At 37.8% G+C, this 21,369-nt stretch overlaps 1 long non-coding RNA gene across 1 annotated transcript; it reads right to left on the bottom strand.

Annotated features, from left to right (window-relative positions):
* Positions 1-19,529: 19,529 nt before the first annotated feature.
* On the bottom strand, positions 19,530-20,519 carry LOC127796229 (uncharacterized). The gene is made up of 3 exons (XR_008021975.1): positions 20,341-20,519; positions 19,989-20,049; positions 19,530-19,718 (listed from the first exon to the last, which is right to left on the bottom strand). It is a non-coding gene; the product is annotated as an uncharacterized LOC127796229 (long non-coding RNA).
* Positions 20,520-21,369: the final 850 nt, after the last annotated feature.

Here is a 21,369-nt window from a genome sequence, read left to right on the forward strand (position 1 = left end):
ATGTGGAATTAGGTGTGTAAGTGAATAAAAATCCCAATTTGGTATTTATGTGAGATATATGGGATTAATAAATTCACAAAGAGTATTTGGGAAATTTGGAATTTAATTCCATAAAGGAAATTTAATTTTGAAAATAGGGAAAATGGTGGATATTAAATTATTTGAGGAGAATAATTATATTTTCCCTAAGTTGTGAATTAATGTGGTAATACCACTTGGAGAGATGAGATTAAACTTGGAAGCCAAGGTTAGTGTCTTGTTGTGACACTTGGCATTTTGTGGTTCAAGTGTAATTGGGTGAATTAATTAAATGCAAAAGAAATGATAATTGGTCTTTCAAGCATTTAATGAGAGACATTATGGTGTTAGATTAAAGAAAATCCAAATGAAATGGAAAAATAGTCACCATTAATGTTTGAAATTATGGTGAATTAAATAAATGGAATGGAAAATAGGAAAATGGCCACCCATTAATGCTTGAAAAATATGGTGATTTATATAAATGAAAAATGAGGGAATTATGTCTCTCAAGTGTGATGGATGTGAAATTAGTCCCATTAATTTAAATGGGAAAGAAATGGAAATTAGTCACTCATTTATGAGTGAAAATGGGAGGATTTATTTAAATGAGAAATAAATAGAAATCTCCAAGTGATCCAAGGGTTAGGATCAAGTCTTGAAAAGGGTGAAATATATCCAATGGCTTGGATTAAGTCTTGAAAATGGCATATAATTGTCTCATTAAAGTAAATGAGAAAGAAAAAGAAATGTCCAAGTGATCCAATGGTTATGCTTAAATCTTGAAAAGGAAAAATAATCCAATGGATGAGATTAATCAAGATGAAGAGCATGGATTGTGTTTTCTCCAAGAGAGGAAACTTGTTTATTTGAAATGAGTGGTGGAGATTTAATTCTCCTTAAGCACATGGATTGTGCTTTGAATGGATGGTGGAGATCCATTCTTGAAAGTGGGAAAGGATAGTATAAAAAGGCAAGTGTGGGAGACTTGTCTCCCTTTTGGCCATTTGTAGAAATGAAGAAGGAAGGAAAGAAAGAAAGAGAAAGAAGTCTTCCATGGAGGGAAGAGTGAAGAAAGAAAGAAGATAATGAAGAAATCAAGGTAAGTATGCTTTCTTCTCTTCATTTTTTTTTGGTATGCTTGTATGCAAAAATTTAGTGGCTTGTTGAAATACCATTTTAGATGGGAGCAAATGAAGAGGGAAGCTCTCTTGAGAAGAAGAATTAAAGCTTCAAAGAGAAGATTGTTAAGGTAAGGGATGGCCCTAAGTGGTGGAGGCCTTGCATTGCATTGTAAGTAGGTTGCATAAATCTTTATGTATCTCTTTGCATGTTTTATTTGTGCATGAGACCTATGGCCATGGGGGTGGGAAAGAAGTGGTGGGTTAATGCCTCAAACCATGTTGGGTTGTGAGGATGGAATAACCTAACCATGCTTGCATGCATTTGCTATTACATAGACTTGTTATGCTTGTATTTACTTTGCATATGCACCCTTACTGAGCTTTTGAGCTCATGAGGTTTTATCCTCCCCTTGTAGGTTGTTCTTATGCCAAAAGAAGAAAAGGGAATGTGTTGCAAGCTTGTGGTTGAAGCTCATGGTGTATCATTTATTTTGTTGTAAAGTTAAGGCTTAAAGAAGCCTAGGCATGTGATTATTTATTTGTGACCTTAATGGCTTAGGGAAGCCTATTATTGGTAAGTGCTTCATGTGATGTATGTTAAGGGTTTGCAAGGGCTTGTGAAGGCCTAGAACCATAAATGTAATTTATTTGGAATAAATTGTGAGGTTGGAGAAAAGAATTTTTGTTGTGAAAATAGGCTTGGGAATTGGAAATGTGGAGATTTTCAATGCATTTTTTTTGAGTGAAATTTCTAGAAAAAAATATGGGTTTAAATGCCTAAGAAAAAAAAAAGGAGAAAAGAAGAAAAGAAGTGTGGAAGGCAGCTGGAGCAGCAGAGGGCTGCCAGCCAGTTGCAGGCCGCAGGGTGGCCGCACGCGCGCGGGGGCAGGAGGCCGCGCGCGCGGGCGGGCACGCGCGCGAGGCCAGGCGCGCGCTGGCGGGCGGGCGAGCGCGGGCAGGTGCGCTATCGCGCGGCCAGCCCGCGTGGCCAGCTGCCAGCGGGGCCCTGCTCGGGCCCCGTGAGGGCCAGCAGGCCCCGCCGGCCAATGTTTTTAAAATATTAGAATTTTGGGAGAAATTGGGGCATTTCTTTATTGATTTTGGGCCCCGGAGGAAATTTCAAAAATAAAGGAATTTTTCGGGCTTTTTGGAGAAAATGCCAAAATTTTGGAAAATTGAAAATTTGAGTTTTTCCTCCAAATTTGGTAATCAATCAATGGATTGATTTAAATGGTGATTTTGTGGAGCCCGGTAAAAAAAAAAAAAAAATTCTTGAATGGGAAAAGAATTAAAAAAATAATTGAGAAAATGGCGATTGGGCATCGGAATGAGATTTTCTTTATAGCCAATGTGGTGTGGCTAAAGCCCAAATTCTGCTAGAGAATCCTGGGATTCTGCGAAGGGAAGGACGAGCCTAGTTCCCACCTAGGGCGTTTCGTCTTGAAACATGGTCCACCCTTCGCCAAAGGTCGGGCAGGTGGACAATTCGGGTGATTGTTCACGAGTAACACCCGTAAGTGGGAGCGGGGCGTTACAGATTATAAGGGAAGATTTTATTTTTTCTCATGGGTATTTCAACTAATAGATTCTTCTTTGAACACAAAGTGTTGTAACCTACCCTTTGGAGTAGTTTCTCAGGAGAAGCCTTTGAGGAGATTCCTCGGGGGAAGGCAATCATCCTCGAGAGAAGGCTTTCTCCCAAAAGAGTTCTTTGGGGGCTAGCCCCTCGAAGACTTAATCTGCATGCATCACTCAGTTGAGCCACTCATTTAGGAAAGTCCTTTGGGAGACCCCTCTCTTGCATTACTATACCCCACATTGTTTCCCATAATATGGCCTACCCTTTTTCGGGCCTCCTTCCTTTGGGGACCATTCCCCGAGGGGGGTTTTTCACCAAGGTTAAGTCTTTCCAAGCTTAACCCTAGGACAACTGCGTGTGGCTGGGAGAACAACGCATCCTACAACCCAAGGAGTCACACATGCCCCGCACATGTATGTCATGTGTCCTAATCACCAATTGATGTGTATAAATACCCCCTGACCCTCTATCTTGGGGAGCTATTTTTCTAACTCTTCAGCTAACTAGAACAACTTTTTCACACACTTCTTCAAGGGAATTCTTACTATTCAGGACAACCCACTACATACTTTATCTACACTATATTTGCATTTCTTCTCCACCATGGTAGCAGCTAACTTAAGCATCAAAGGGCCTGTGCGGGAGAAATCTCCGCGTACCTTCTAAACTATTCCTACCTTGCAAACTACTTCTTCAGGTACACATCAACTTTCCCAGATAATGGAGCCTCGCCTGGGCCACTTTTTCGCACTTAGCTCTACCGGTCACCCTAGATCCCTTGGAGACTTCTTTAACACAAATTCTTTAGGATACATCTTTAGGATACGTTCTGCCTGGCCACTCCTTGGGGCCACCCTGCTTTCTTGAATAGTGGATCGAGCCTAGGCCCAGGCAACCCTGTCGCAAACTCCTCCGACCACGACCTTGCTCCCCTGTCTCCCTAACTGTACAAATCTCTTGCTGAGGTTACTCGACAAACACATTTCAATTTTTGTATTCTAACAACTACACAAAGCAAGTAGAATGTTAAAAAATGAGTGAATAACCATCCAACATAAATTGACCCACACTTAACAAATTTGAATTCAAATAAAAAACATACAAGACATTTTTATACAACTCAAGCCAATGGAGTTCTGTTTCACAATACATTTTCCTTGTGCTTCACAAATCGTTCCATCACCCAGTGTGATTCAACAGGTCACAGACTTATCTAAAGTCATGAAGATGTCCAAATCACCAGTCATGTGATTGCTACACCCATTGTCTATGTACCAAATTCTAGGAGGATATTTTTTGGCCAAAAAAACATGCAACAAAAAGACCCAATTTCATCTTCCTCTTTCTCTTGAGATAAGTTTGCTTGCTTCTCTTTAAGTTTTGCATAACCTCTCTATGTGCCCATACTTCTTACAATAGTAGCATTGTTTAAGTTTATCCTTCTCACCTTCATCATATTTCTAGGATGTTACATGTATTAACCATAACAAGCACCAAACTTGCCTCATCTTCCTTAAGAGGAATTTCCACCATGCCCTTTGTAAAAGTTCCCTTTGCTACTTAAATCACCAACACCTTAGAGACCTATACTTGGTTGTGAAAGGCATGCTCAATAGGAATATCATCATATATTTTCATCCTATCGTCATGCGAGTAAAGGGAATCTAGAAGTTTATTGATTTTTAGTTGAGTTAAGTCTCTTGACTCGTCTATTGTAACCATAATGTGGTCATATTTTTTAGGCAAACTCCTAAGAATTTTTTCAACTACCTTTTGCTCATTCAAATCCTTACCCATTTTCTAATTTGATTCATAACATCAATCATGGTTGAAACATAATCATGCAAGTCATCAAACTCTTTAATAAATGAACTCTCAAATATTCTACGAAGAGTTTGGAGTTTGACATTTACCACCTTGGCAATACCTTGGTACCCTTTCTGTAATGCATCCCAGGCTTCTTTGGATTTCGTTGTAGCAAAAATACAAGGAAAAATCATGTCATCCACAGCTTGTTGGATGAAAAACAAAGCCTTGGCATCTCTCTTTCAAACATTTTTGAGAATATCAACTCCTACTCCATCTTCTTTATAGCCATTTTTTGACAATTCCCATATGTCTTAGGATAAAAACAGTATTTTCATCTTCATACTCATAGCTTCATAATTGTTATGTTGAAAAATTGGAACTGATGGTTATGAGAGATTCATTCCATTCAGGTAGTCTGCCATTTGGAAATTTTTCACAGGTCTAAACCTAGGCTCTAATAGTAGATGTTAAGTTTGATGGAGTTGTAACAAAAGAATAGAGAAAAATTACAAATGAATCCAATTAAGAATTCTATCAAACACTTGGCAAGTAGAAAAATGATGACTGTTGAACTGACTTTCTTTATTAGATGAACAAGCCTTTAAATATACATAAAAGATAACATAAATGTAGAAAAATTCCAACCCAACATCCGACTAATCATATCCACCCAACCTTCCAAAATATTAATAACTAAACCAACAAACTTTGACAAAAGAATTCAACGAATTCAACAGTAAATAAAACAAGATACTGATGGAAAATAATCTGAAAGTATTTATATATTAACTTTTAACAAGTGGAACAAATAGTATAAATAGGCATCATGGTTCTTCAATTTGATGTAATCTACAAAAGCACAATGGAAGACACTTTCACAACCCATTAGCCTATATCACTAAATCTCTCTCCTCCCACTTGTAAACTATTTCCCAAGTAAACTTGTTGTTTTCCTATTGCAATTTCTCCTTAACGTTATATAGATAAAATATTATTTTTAGCCATCATTTCCTAATTTCAATTCCAACATGAACAAGTGAAGATCAACCTTTGAGTTTTCAAGACACTCACCAGATTTAAGGCACTAGTTCAAAAAATGATGGAGATCCAATGTTCATAGTGAGCAATAAAGGCTACTTTTCGGAGAAGAAAAGCTTTTATCATGGACTAGCATAGAATTGAATGTTTTTAAGTGCATAATAGGGCTTTAGTGATCTTGAACAACAATTCTCCCAACACTTGAACCATTGATTTTTTTTCCTGTAAATGAAAAATGTATTAAAATGAAAAAAAAAGCACACAAACGTTTACAAAAGACCATCAGGGCAGACCCCACAAAAAAATACAATGAAATAGTCTTACACTCACACTAGAAGAGGAAACAAACCACAACCGCCTCAAACATGTGATACAGAAAGAAAATAAATTAGTAATAAGATAAAAATATGGGAGGCCAACAATAACATCCCATAGCGATAAAGGCACGAGACAATGTGGGAAGATCTCTGAAAAACCACCAAACAAGGATGACAACAAGCATGGTTAATGAAGGTTGGCCCACACGAGGCCTCCATTAAGTCTAAAGGAGTCCATCCACTGAGGGCAACACCATTCCCTAGGAAAATATAATGCCTGAGAAATCTGATCCTTGTGATGTCAGCAACATAGGGATACCACAAGAAGAAGGAGAGGGATAAGGGACAGTCCTGTCAGAGACCCTGTAAAAAAGCCACACTCACAAGCAAACGAATCAGTAGCATTTGAAAAAACATCCGAAGAATGAAAAAGCGCTAGTTGAAACACGAAGGTAGAAATCGCCAGAAATGGACAAAGGCCAAACCTTATAGTGAATGAGGGGAGTGCATAGAGGACAAATAAGTCCAAATAAAGATTTGGGATCTGATAAGAAATTTGAGTGAGGGAACACTCACTATCACAAAAGCATAAATCATTATGTTCTTGCCATAGGAAATAGACAGTCGCTTACAGGGTAAGCTGGACAACTATATTTCACAGCAATTTTTCGCGCCACCTATGGATGACCCCAAAAATCTCCCTCGCCCAATTCCTCCAATGCCATATAAATTTAACCTGCTTCCTTAATTGGGACACAACCTGCCAAGAGAAGGGGTAATCAAAAAATAAATGGTTGTGGCATTCAGATGTGCTCCTACAAAAGTAGCATCTATTTGGAAAAGGTAAATAAAGGTTGATCCGATCAAGAGTGGACATACACTCACGAATAGCCAACCAAAGGATAAATGCATACGATTGGACCCTTGATCTATACCAAACAAGGTGAAACCAAGGGACTACTATGATTAGTCTAAAGAGCCCTTACCGTTTATCGCACTATTAAAACACCATTAGAGGCAGGGAGCCACCTCAGGAAAATTGATTTGAGGTTAGCCCGACATAGATGAGAGGACAAGATGAAGAGCCTGGAAGGAACAAACATAGGCTAGCTCCAAGCACCATCAATAATAATATCAAACACCCTAGCAATAGAGGGCATGGAAAGATGACAGGGGAGATGACGCGAAAAGTAATCCACCAACACTCCCAAGGGATGCTAATTATCATACCACAAAAAAATCCTACTACCATATCCCATAGTCCAACTAAAGAACTGAAGCACCTTACCCTTAATTTGGAGAATCGTGCGCCAGTACCAAGGGAAGGAATAGGAAGTAGGGAAGAACTAGAAACAAGATTCCCTAATCCAATACGAATGAATCCATTAAATCCAAAGGGATTCAAAGCAAGCATGCATGAGATGCCATATGAGTTTAGCGACCAGGGCTTGATTCCACAGATACAAGGGTTGAAGACCCAACCTATCTTGATCTTTAGGGCAACAAATATCATTCCAAGCAACCTTAACCATTTGAGTGGATAGTTTCGAGCCACTCTAAAGAAAAGCACAAGTAATCTGCTCTAGCTCTTTGATAACTTTTTTCAAGAGAATAAAAATGGATGCCCAATAGATGTGGATTATGGAGAGAACAAAACGAACTAACTGAAGCCAACCAACAAAGGATAAAAGATGATCACGCCATGAGCCCACCCTAGAGCAGTCTTGATCAAGGATATGGACCCAATCACTATATGAGAGCTTCTTGGATATCAGGGGGATACCTAAATAGTAGATAAGCAGTGAACCTTTACGAAACCCAGATTCCCTAACCATCTCATCTCACAGCTCCAAGGAGGAACAAAAAACAAAGCAATCGCTTTTAGAGGGATTAGCTTGAAAGCCAGAGAACTCCAAAAATTAGTTCAACCAAGATTTTAGAACTTTAACAAATGCACGATTCCCATGACAGAAGTGTTGGAAATGTATGCCCTAAAGACACGTTTTGTTTAATTTATGGTAATGATGTTTCTTTTAGTCAGTTTATGGCACATATATTATTTGCATTTAATTGTTGGAAAAGTGTCCATGCTATTAAGTAAGTGATTCATGTGATGGGTCGTTCTTCACAGTTAGGCATGAATCATGGGTACTTAATAAGCAAGAAAATATTACTCTTGATCTTTTGATAGAACTGGGCATTCTATCATGATAAGATCATTGTGCAATAGATCCTAATGGAGGATGGCTTGCTTTAGCCAGTAAACAGTCCGTTTACTCTAATTGTACAAGCGCATTTGGAATGCGTAGAGTGGACCTGTGATAGAAGCTAATGACAAAGTACTAATTATCATGGAGCTAGTCTATCACTACTACTACGTGGACGAGTACTCTAATACTTGAGTATTAGTTGGTGGTCTAGTGAACCTAGAGCTATATTCTTAGATTCACTGTAGGTGAGGTCTATCAAAGATCAATAACCTTTTGAGTTGGGAGTATGGTTTCTAATTAGCTAAGACAGACTAATACAAGATAGTTTCTGTGATTCACCCCCTTGTGATTGTCCAAGAATAATCAAATAATCCAGGGCCCTGGGAACGTGACTTAAGAGTGTGTGCTTCTGGGTAGCTCCCAGTGATAAGCAAGTACATTCGAGTAGTCATGAATTATTGGACTAGTGATCTAAGGATGGTAGAAATCATTTAGAGAGGTGTTAGTACATTATTCCTTTCTAAATGATGGGTGTTACGCAGAGGGGTATTTTCATCATTACACTAGTAGGTCAAAGACATGGCATATGAAAAATTATTCGTGGGGTCAGTGTTACCATATGGTGATAGTTGGAACACTTAGAATGACAAAATATAGCTACTAGGTAGCAGGGATATTTTGGTCATTTTAGTAGCCGTGAATAATTTGTCTTTTGGTCCCCGGGATAGCTCGATATAACTCATGTATTATTTAATACATTTGGCTTGTTGGGTGAATTACATTGAGAGAGAATTATTTTATTCAGAATGGTCCATAATTAATTGGGCTAGAATAAAATAATAGTTCATTAGTTTTTAATTAATTAATTAGGCTAACCCAATTAGAAAATTAATTAAATGGACTTGGCCCACTAGGGTTTGGCCCACTAGGGTTTTAACCCTAGGGTTCTCCCTATATATTCTCTCCTTGGTTGTTTTTCATCTAAGTTTTATTTTTACTCTTCTTCACCGAAAGAGAGGCCACGAGTTTGAGTCATACCTTGGAAGATCAAGAGAACGTCCAAGTTCTGATGCGAAGGAGCCGAAGGATTGCAGGACAGCCGTCATCTCCACCACGAGAAGAAGCTCCCGCCCATCCTCCTCCTATCGCCTCATTCCGTCCGGTAATCCGAAGGAAAAGTAAGTTTCTTAGATTCTAATCAATACAAGGAAAGTTTTTATTTAAAAATGCTTCTGTTGCATGCTATGTATCCTCGACATGATCCTTCAAGAAGAGCAAGAGATCATCTGCAAACATGAACACGACGAGCTTTAAATTTTCACATTTCCAATCATATTAAAAATCATCAGCATGCGAATGATAATTCACGATGTTATGAAGAACTTGCATCATAAGAACAAACAAGTAGGGTGACAAGGGGTCCCCTTGGTAAAGCCCTCGCCCCACTCGGAGAAGAACCCATGAAGCTTCCCATTAATCTTGATTGAATACAAAGGGGACGTCACACACGCTTTAATCTAAGAATAAAAGCGTGGAGAAAAATTCATGAGATGGAGAATCAAAAGAAGAAAATCTCAATTCATTGAATCATAAGTCTTTTCTAAATCCACTTTCAACACACAACAAGGGGGGCCACAAGGGAGATGATAGCGATGAAGGATATCTTAGGCTAACAGAATATTGTCCACAATAGAACGCTTAGGCATAAATGTTGTATGTGTCAGCGTAGGTGATTTAAACCCAATTAGATTGGGCATGTTGTACACTGACATTTGCAATCATATTTATTATTGAATAAGGAGTTATTCAATCTCACAAGAAATCATTCTATTAGTTTCTTGTTACTATTGTAATGATCGAACGAAACTAGATAAAAATCCATATGATGTATACTATGATTAATCTATAAAGATGTGAGATGAAGCATCACAATTTTTAGACATCATTAAATATCCCAAGTCATAGAAATGTCAAGAATGGACATTGATAATTGCGGTAAGACTTGTATGTGCTATGTTTTTGCTATGTGATAGCAATGGGGGTCTCACACCCATAAGCATGGGGATGCCTAGATAAGTACATATGTGACCAATGTTGGAGAACGTGTCACTGGACATGACTCACTATAAGAATCTATTTTGGTTATATGTTGATGGAATTCTTGTAATACCCCAAAATTTAATGTAAATGTTGAATGATGTAATAAAGTGTTTTAAATGGAAGTTTTGAATTTAAGTGTAAATGGAAATGGTTTTAGGACCCAAATACAAATATCACGACTTGTAGAAAAGATAACTTGTCTCCAGAAAAGATGATAAGGCTTATCTTGAAGGCGTATTTGGTGAACTAGGATTGGAAGAAGTAGAAGCTTGCATCGGAAGAATTTCAAAGTGTAATAATTACTTGGGTGGAAAATAAGTAACTTGGAGGCCAAGTGAAATCTTGAGGATTTGGGAATTTAAAGACTATATAAAGAGAATGAGTTAAGTCCACATGAAGCTAAGGAGAAAGGAAAGAAAGCAAGTGCAAGGAAAGAACAAAGAAAAAGCAAAGAATAAAGGAAAGAGAGACCTGGCTGGAAAATTGAGAAAACAAAAATGAAACTGAAAGGGTAAGCTAAATTTATTTTTGTAGAATCGTAGAGAATGAAAAGAGGAGTCTGTAGGTTCAAACAGAGAGCGAATCGGAGTTAAAATGAGCAAGATATAGTTGTTTTAATCTTAGGTTGAAAAATCCGAAACAAGGAAGGAGGAGGCACGTGGCCACCCTTCCGGGAGCTCGTGAAGGCGCGTCCGGCCTTTTTTTATCCTCAAATTTTTACTTTTGTTCTCCTAATTTAATTATCTACAATCTCTATGTAGAAATATTTAAGGTTTGGTTCACCGAAATGCATGATTTCTACAGAACAACCCCTAGTGCTCAAAATCGGGCTGTAAATAGAGCTATCGAAGGGAAACGATCAAGGTGAGTGGTTCTTGTGCATGCTTCCTATTTATCACTCTTGGTTTACACTTGTGGATGGTTGTTGCTTACATCCCATATTTCCTTACTTTCGAGCATTTCTTTCCTATTTCGCTTGCATCACGGAGTTGGTTGTTGTGGTTCGTTGATGGGATTAAACATAACTACTCTTGCATGTAGCTTGTGGTTTTCATATCATATTTTCCTTGGTTTGTGCACCATACCTACAGGTGAGGCCGTGCCTACTTGATATTCCTTAGTTTCTACATATTCCTTTTGCTTTGTCTTCAACATATTGTCTGGTGATAGTTGCTATTGGTGGATCGGGAACTTGTATATGATGGTTGGCCGCTTGTTGGGAACATCACGAGGATTTGGGTGGCAATCCTGTGCCCAGAGGTGGGGCCATGCCTAGAGGTGAGGCTAAGGGATTGGACCATGATCACGTGCCTAGAGGTGGGGCTTAGCCTAGAGGTAAGGCTGAGATGTTTCACACAAGTGCCAGCAAGGATGATGGTGACTCGGGGAGACTTCCTGCTATATTGTATTTTTCTCTTGCATGTGTTGTTTCTTTCTTTCTTACCACTCACTTAGATGTAACAATCTAACTCAGGTGTTTCATACCCCTGGAACATTCAACGTTCCAGGTATTTTAAGCTTATCAGGTACTCCAGGTTCCAGCGCGAGCAAGGGTTCAGAGGTGGTGCTTGGCTGATTTAGAGTTGGATTTATTTGTGTACCCATGTAATCCCAATATTGTAATGTAAATAGCGATTAAGATACTTAAGGATGTGTTTGTGAAGCTGTTATAACTTTCTGATATGTGGGTGCATGATGGACTCTTATTTAAACTTGAGGAAATCCTAGCTATTTAGCATACTCAGGTTCGACCCTTGCTTCCGTTGATAAAGGATTTCTAGTAACGCCCAAGGTCATTATTAGCATATAATGAACATCTTATTGCTTCATTGTGTAATTGAAAGTGGGGCGTTACAATTCTCATATGAGATGGGTGTAACTAATCCTTAGACCTGAGGTTGTCACGGTCATCTCATAAGAAGACCGGTATGCTATGACACTATTTCGATGGGCCTAGATAAAGGCTGCACGTGGGCGATCGTTAGGCATATCATGAGGCTTATGGAGATGGGTGCATAACCAAGATAAAACTCATATATCCCTTGATAGAGGATGATGTATTTAAGGCACCTTCAGTGGATATTCATTTTAAATCCATGGCTATGGTGAAAGAGATCAATAAAGAGTTATTGATTCACTTTCTATTAAGTGAAGATATCCGGATGACCGAAGAAAACTCATGTGATAGTAATCAAGAAACATATCGCCAAACTTGAGATCACATAAGATACATTAGCGAGAAGATCATATTACACGGTAACCATGCTCGTGAAAGGTTATTTGCGGATTATGAATCCTTCTAAATAATTGGGTAGGCATGACGCCTTGTTAAAGGTCAATCTTGTTTTATGTGTCCGTACTAACACATTGCCAACATATTTGGAAGCCTAATGAATCATATGCAATAGGCATGGTCCCTGGCTTAAACCAAGAGAGCAGACATATTGTAACACCCCCTCTCTTAGAACTGCCCGAGAAGAGGTGATACGAAAAATAAAATAAAACTAACCGATAAACTGAAATCTGATACCATAAATGAGTACCTCAATCATCTGAAATAAAAACTATGAGTTAACATCAATTGAAAACCATAAACTACATCTAAGGGAGAATCCTTAAACTGAAATGTAAAATAAACCTAAACTGATAAGACACCAACTAATCCCAGACATCTTTTATCTTAAGCGGTTCCACGTACACACACTACTAAACATTGTTGCTAGGCCCCACATCTGGCACTCCCCCGCTAGGGCTTGGACTGGTGAAGAGTACAAGGTGAGCTACAAAGCTTAGCAAGTAATAAGCTAAAAAGAATAACTAAAGCTGAATCGAAGAATATTGATACTGGAAAAATACTTACTGAACTTGTACTGAGTATAACACTATCTGTTAGCATTCATAAATGTAATGCACATAAACTGTAAGATAAATGTAGGTATGCAACTTTGGCTCATAGGCCCACATAATCTAATAAAGCATACCTAACTAATTTGAATCCTGCATACATAAAAACTGTAAGCACATACTATAGGCAATATGCCCCTAGCCCCCTGGTCGACATCAGGGTAGCAAAACATAAATTGAAACTGAAACTGGTGGGATCTCCACGGACTAGCCGCCTAACGCACACTCACATACATGCTAGCAAACGATATGTAGTGCTCCATAGAAAATCATGCTCAATGCTCATACGAAGATGTATGCACATAATCTTACAAAATAATGATGATCATGTCATAATAAATACTAATCATGTAATATGATCTTTCAATATATTGGAATACAAAGATTTACTCGTATTTTCCCTTGAAATACAAAATTTACTGATATTTATTTAGCTATTTAATTATTTATTTATTTTGAGGGTTGCAACATGAAGACTTCCCATGGGGGTCACCCATCATATAATTACTCCCACCTAAGCACGCTTAACATTAGAGTTTTGAAAATATTAGAACCAAATATAAAAAAGATGGAATTTCGGTGTGAGTGTTATACACCCTAGGTCCATTTGGATATGGAATTCACCCATCCGGATACAAAACACATGAACTTTGAATGAGTTGTGAGACCCATCTGGATGAGCAAGGTCTCATCCGGATACAAGACACATGCATATTTGGACACATCTGGATACAACACAAAGTATCCGGATATCACTCATAAAAAGCCTTGAACTAATCTGGATACAACACAAAGCATTTGTATATCACTCACAGACAACTAGACACATCTGGATACGACTCAAGGCATCTAGATACTACTCATAATCATTGCTAGACACATTCGAATATGAAAACGAAGCATCCGGATATCACTGGGCCATCCAAATATGAACAAGAGCTATCCAGATATCACTCACATAAAACTTTTTAACCCATCCGGATAGCCTCTAACCTATCCAAATGCTACTCACATGCTCTAAAAAGTCTACCTGGATATGAGGGAACCTATACGGATGTCTACAACCTGATAACCCACAAACGAATGAACACAAAGACTTCATTCTTCATTCAAACTTAATAAAACTACACCATTCCGAATAAAATCTTGGGAAAATAAATCCCAATCAACATGAAACAACTTTAGGAATGATTTAATGATCATATTTAATGGAATCCCTGCAAGAAAAATGAATGAACTGATATAAACTCACTGTATACGCATATATATATAATGTATCTGAAACTAGAACTAATACAACTTGATAACTAGAGCAATCAATCTGGAATAACTGAGATCGAATGCTAAATATACTCTCGTAAGAAAGGATTACAAGAAAAAGAAACTTGCCTTAAGATTGATCGGATCAATCAAACTTGCAACTCTCCTATGCTCACTGTTGCCTCTCTTGCTCTTTGCTTCTTCTTCTATGCGATCTCTAATCTTCACAACATGAAGAAACTCAATGCTATGACTCTCTCTCTCTCTCTCTCTCTATATATATATATATATACGCAAGAGAAGCAGCCCTAAAGCCCACTTCTTCTTCTCCTAACGCAACTAGGAGACTACAAATCCAAAACTCTCTCTCGTATGGACTCCTCCAAAACATAATAACTTTAAATTAAATAATTAAATTCTAATCACAAATTGCTAAATGACCTTCATGTCCTAGCATTTAATTTTCATAATAAATAACTAGAATTAAATGCTCTTTAAATTCTATTCTCTCAATTAAAAGTCTAAATTGCCCCATTAAATAATTAAATGAAAAATTTTCTTAATTAAATACTTCAATAATTAATTAAATAATTCTAAATAAATATTGGGCCCTCTAACGGGTTGTTATATGTATGGTTAAGTGGGATATTTTGGCAAGAATTTGTGCCGACGTAGGTTCTCACGGAAAAAAAATAAATAGACGTAACGACGTCGATATGACGAGGGGTCGTCATGAAGGAAAAAGTTTCCTAAAATGGCAATTGATTAAATTAGGAAGGAGTTTCTAATTTAATAATTTTCTATTTGTTGGAGTGACAAATAGGAAATAATATATGTTTGGACTTAATTTAATATTTGGGTTAAATAAAGTATTTGGGCCAAATATTAAATTAAATTAATATTTGGGCTAAATTAGATTTGGGCCAAATATTAAATATTAAATATTATATTTGGGTTAAATTAGATTTGTGCTAAATATTTGGGCCAAATATTTAATAAATGGATTTGGTCCACTTAAGATTCTAGTTGGACTAGGATAAATGGGCCAATCCATGTCCATTAGGGTTTAAGAAACCCTAGCTCTATAAATACCCCTTTATGGGTTGTTGAAAAGAAATAATGATTTTTGGTGGTTTTTCAAGAGTTGAAAAATAATTGTCATTCACTCTTCCCGTTTCCTTTGGCATTTATTCGAAACGAGGACGTTCTTTTCTATTCGTACACAAGTCATGAAAAAGAGAAGGAGCTAGCACTCTTATTCCGCTCTCCTCACTAACGGACATGTGCCGCGTATCACGAGTTAGAGGCTAGACACATGGACAACTCGGATTCGCAAACGACTTGAAAATCTAAAGGTTAGATTTATTTTATTATGTATGTGATTGTTTGATTTTGATGTTGATCCAATCACCGAAATCGGGGTAAGGTTCAAATTTTTGAACTACGCTGCTTGCCCCAAGCGATCTTGTTTACTTTCAGTGGTATCAGAGCCATCGTCGAAAATTTTCAATTCCTTACATGCAAATTCGATTATGTTAATATTTGCAAAATAAATAAATATTTGTTGCGTTTGTATTTTTGGATTGTAAAACATTTCATGTTAAAGGGCAAAAAGGTCGTGTGTGACTTGAAAAGGGCGAAACAGGGTTTTTGGGTGCATACAGATGCACCGTAGGGTCAAAAGATGCAGTCATGCGGGGCCCCCATGGGCAGGGAATGACCGTGCGAGCGCATGGCTTGCGCGCAGGTAAAGGTTGGGAGTCACATAAGATGTGCATGACAAGGAGTTGTCAACCCAACGTATCTAGGAGTTGCATGGAGATGCAATTGGTAGCAAGTACCTACCTAATCGATCCTAGCACAATTTGTTGAGTCACTCAAGGTTGTAGGAGGGAAGATGGGATCCTAGCCAACTAGGAAATCCTCCAATAGGATTTCTCGAGTTATGTCTTGAGGGTGGCGAACTCGTAGAAAATAGTGGGAGCAATCATGAAATGTTTCTTCTTGCAATTTATGATTTCGTAATTAAATATAATTATAACATTTATCACTATAATTTAGTTGTTGATCCAGAATGTCTGGAAACGTGTTGATAAGATCGATACTCGAAGGTAATAATACCTTCAACGGGACTAATTTCTATAACTGGGAGATTATCTTGAGGATAGTCCTCATGTATGATAAGATTCTCTATGCGATAAAGAGATATCTTCTTGCGAAGCTAGCAGTTGGGTAAATAGTAGCACATAAGGCCTGGACGATGCACAAGGGTGATATGATCATTGCTTGGTATATCATCTTGGCTTCCATGACCCCGAAACATAGGTCGCAACATAAGAGTTACGATGCCTATGAGATCATGGCTAGCCTTAAGGATCATATGTTGAGAAGCATGTCATATAGATGATAGGTTTTATCAACAGGTTATTAGAGCTGAACTTGGGTATGAATGCAGAAACTTACCCTAGATTTGGTGCTACACTCCCTCCCTAACAGTTATGGAAGAGACTCTTGGAGACTTGTTGTCCATGCTAATCGAGGTCGAGCCCAAAATTGATAAAAGGCTAAGGGAAGTGTTCTCTTAGTTGAAGGGCCCAAGGCGCATAGGGGCAAGCCTAAGAGTAAAAAAGTCGAAAGGAATAAGAGTTCTTCCATAGCGCAATCTAGAAGAGTCCAGAAGACCAAAATCCAAAAGGGCAAGGAGGATGCGATCTATCTCTACTGTGATAAATCGGGAGGTGTAGAGTAAGAAGAGTTGTACTCAGGGCACTTCAGGTATTTATGTCATTGGAATTAATCTATCTACTTTTGATTAGTCTACATGGGTATTAGATATTAGATATCTAGTGCTCATATTTGCACTTTTGTGTATGGTCTTAGGAGTACGAGGAGATTAATAATAGGAGAAGTGTACCTACACATGGCAAATGGATTAAAAGTTGATCCATTAGTTGTAGGGACCTATTTATTAACATTGCCCATAAGGCTTGTATTGGATTTACATAATTGTTACTACAATCCTAGTTTGACTAGGAATATAATTTTTATTTCTTTTTTGAACAAGGATGGATATTCATTTTTATTTAAGAACAATAATTATTCATTTTATAAAATGAGTTGTTTTATGGTAAAACAACAGCATGTAACTGTTCGTATGTCCATGATGTTGATACTCTTATCAATAACATAAATATTAAGCGACTTAAATAAGGTGATTTAAATAACACTTATTTATGACATTGTCGCCTTGTCCATATAAATGAGACTCGCACATCCAACTCATATAAAACTGGATATCTTGGCACATTTGATTATGAATCATAAGGTGCTTGTGAATCTTGTTTGCTTGGCAAAATGACTAAGTCTCATTTTAGAGTAAAGGGAGTGAAGGCTACATAAGTGTTAAGGCTTATGCACATTAATGTGTGTAGGCCCATGTCCACCCAAGCTAGAGGTGGATAGGTCTACTTCATAACCTTTACTGATGATAGATCATATTTTGGTTATGTGTATCTCATGAGACACAAATTTAAGGCTTTTGAAAAGTTTAAAGAATTCAAATTTGAAGTAGAGAAACAAACTGGAAAAGCATCAAAGTACTTCAATCAGATCGAGGTGATGAATACTTGAACAGTGAGTTTCTAGATCATTTGAAGCAGAATGAGATTCTCTCACAATGGACTCCACCTGGAACACTAGAGATGAATGGTGTGTTTGAAAGGAGGAATATGACCTTATTGGACATGGTCCGATCCATGATGAGTCACACTGAGCTTCCCATTTCAGTTTGGGGCTACGCACTTCTCACCATGATCTTTTTTTTGAACAGGGTTCCAAGTAAGTCAGTTACTTAGACTCCATATGAGATATGGAAAGGAAAGATGCCAAATTTGTTTTTCCTTAAGATTTGGGGTTGTGAAATTTATGTCAAACGTGTTGACAATAATAAGCTAGAACCCAAATCGATGAGATGTGTAATGCCCCACTTTTCCAAATACACAACAACATGGAATATAAGCAGACATTACCTATGGGCGTTATGGAAACCCTTACCAACAGAAGCGTTGGATCGAACTTGAAAGCTTAACCAAAGCTAAATAAAAGGGGTTTCCACTAAAGTTCATTTACAAGTATGAGAAATGCTCATGACCTCCAATATTCCAAAAGACAATACATCACTGAAGGTACAATTACAGGACACCCACACACACACTTCTTACAACCTTGAGTAATCATAGCTGCTATTCACAATGCATCATTCGAGAACTTCCAAAATCCAACAAACAACTCTTACCATGTTCAATACATAGTAACCCCGACTTACACCCTCAACAACATATAAGGTAAAACCAACCCTTACATAACCCCTGTTTATACACTGCAGTACATAATGCTCAAATAAATCCAAAGGTTACACACGATCCATAGCACATGAACAACATGGGGTTAAACTAAACATCAGCCTCCTCGTAGACTTTTCTCCTACTTGTCTCCAGGGTACCTGGCATGCTAATATACTTGGGACGTTGAATGTCCCAGGGGTATGAAACACCCAAGTTAGATAATGACATCTAAGTGAGTGACTCAGAAAATGAGAGTACATGAGTGCAAATGCAATAATGCCATTATGAAATCCACCCCTATGGTAGCAATGCCAAGGTGTTGCAATCACCCCCGCAGTCATCATAGTCACCCCTGGCTCACCGTAAGAGCACGAGTTCTTCCATGATGGCCCAACAACTAGCCACAGTCACCAACACAAACATGATATATGATAAAGGAGAAGGAATATGCATAGCCAAGGGAAAATATGACATGTAAGCCACGAAGGCATGATATGCAATCCATCATCCACACATAAGTGAAGCAAAAAATGCTCAAAGTGTCACAAAACATGCAGGAATCACTCACCTTGATCGGTTATGTGACACCCGTGACTTAAAACATGCTTATAAATAATAACGATAATAATATTCTTATGAACATCAAAGTTTAGCGCAGACAAAAACTTGAGAAACCAAACTTTAATAAACTTAAGTAAAGTTTTAGCCATAATAAGATTCAGAATATCTTTTGTGTAAATAAAAAGTTTGGTACTGAAAACATGGCTTCAATAATATAAAGAAAGACTTAGCAAATATAATAGCATCCATACAAAGAAATCTGGACTTAAAATGAGACTTGGCTCTTTTCATAAGCTTAAATAAGCTTTAAGAACATATGGTGTAGCAATCCTATACATATATCATAAGAGTGTAATATCGAAAATATTACAAAACATCATTCTGACTATTAAAAGTTATCTTCAAATATCCACCACACTCCACGTCCACGTTCCGATCTCCTCATTCATAATCACCTGGGGGGAAAATATGGGATGAGATTCTTGCGAGTCTCAGTAAGTACAAGAGAACTATCATATGTATTTAAACAAGTCATGACATAACATAACATAACATATCATATGGAGACACGAGAGGTTCCACCAACTACGGGGGCACGAACCCTCGTGCGTAGCGCTACCGAGCTCCGGTCCCGAAACTTGCGTGAACATAACATAACATGAGGGACCACATAACATAATTCATGGGCATTCTTAAACATCATAAATAGTTCATAATGTACTTACCTCAACTTGGTTGGACAAGATTTGAATGTTTAAGGCTTCACACCTTACTGGGTTTGTATTTCTGTAGACAAAATGCATATTTTCGTGAACTAAAACTCATGTAATATTATATTGGATTGTAGGTAATCAAATAATGGGTTCATATGTGAAATATAATGGAAAAAGCGGCCTTCACGCGCCCTCACGCTCCCCAAGAAGAGGTGGCGCCTATTTTCGCGTCTTGGGGGCAGATTTGACACCCTTTAGTATTTTTGCCATATCTTTTCCATTTTAACTCCGAATCGACTTTCGTTTGAACTTACGGACTCCTATTTCAGTCCTCTACATGATGATGGAAATAAATAAGACTTACCTCTCTGATTTGTGGACTGTTACAGCCGATACTTGCAGCTGTCCGTTTTCCGTCAAGCCTTTGCCTCTTCTTCGTTTCCTCTCTTATTTTCCAACGACTTCCTCTCCTTCTTTTTACAGAACTTCCTCCTCACAATCAAGACCTTATTTCTCTCTAAAAGTAATATCAACGTAACTTGGATTTGGCTCACACAATTTTGAGATGGCTTGGGAAGTTAGATTTCAAGCCTATTTATAGAATTATCCATCAAATCATAGCATGCCATGTGTCACCTTAATTATTTAGGGTTTATCATTTCTTCCATGTGTTACCACCCAAATGGTGACATGTGTCCCAAACTTGGAGGTTAAGTAAAGTTTTGGAGAAGACTTAGACTTATCCATGTGCTTCCATTCAAGTAATGCCATGTGTCCTATAATCATTACAATCTTTGAATTTTCCAATCTTCTCAAGCAAGCTTCTATTCTCTTCCAATCCAAGACTCCAAATCTTACCTTCACGTGGCTTATAGGATAGGAACCCATCATGGCCCTTATCGCTTCCTTTCCAAGCCAATTTCTTTCTTCCAAGCTAAGCCATTCTAAGGCTTCTAGTATAAGCCGATCTCTTTCTTCCAAGGTAAGCTATTATAAGGCTTCTAGTGTAAGCCAATCGCTTTCTTCCAAGGTAAGCCATTCTAAGGCTTCTCGGGTAAAGTTAATTATTACAACTTCCAAGATAAGCCACCTTAAGACTTGGAGAAGACTTTAGAAAATACTTGGAAAAGACTTAGCAAAGACTTTAGAAAATACTTGGAAAAGACTTAGCAAAGACTTAGAGAAGACTTTACAAAGACTTGGGGAAGACTTACTTTAACAAAGACTTGGAGAAGACTTACTTTAACAAAGACTTGGAGGAGACTTACTTTGGAGAAGACTTATCGAAGACTTTAGAGAAGACTTAGCGAAGACTTTGATTTAAATAAGGTTTGTACCTGAAATGATCCAAAGCTATATTGGAGTTTTATTTGAAATCCATAATCATGAATTT

This window comes from Diospyros lotus, chromosome 3 (assembly GCF_014633365.1).
Source record: "Diospyros lotus cultivar Yz01 chromosome 3, ASM1463336v1, whole genome shotgun sequence".
NCBI lineage: Eukaryota > Viridiplantae > Streptophyta > Magnoliopsida > Ericales > Ebenaceae > Diospyros > Diospyros lotus.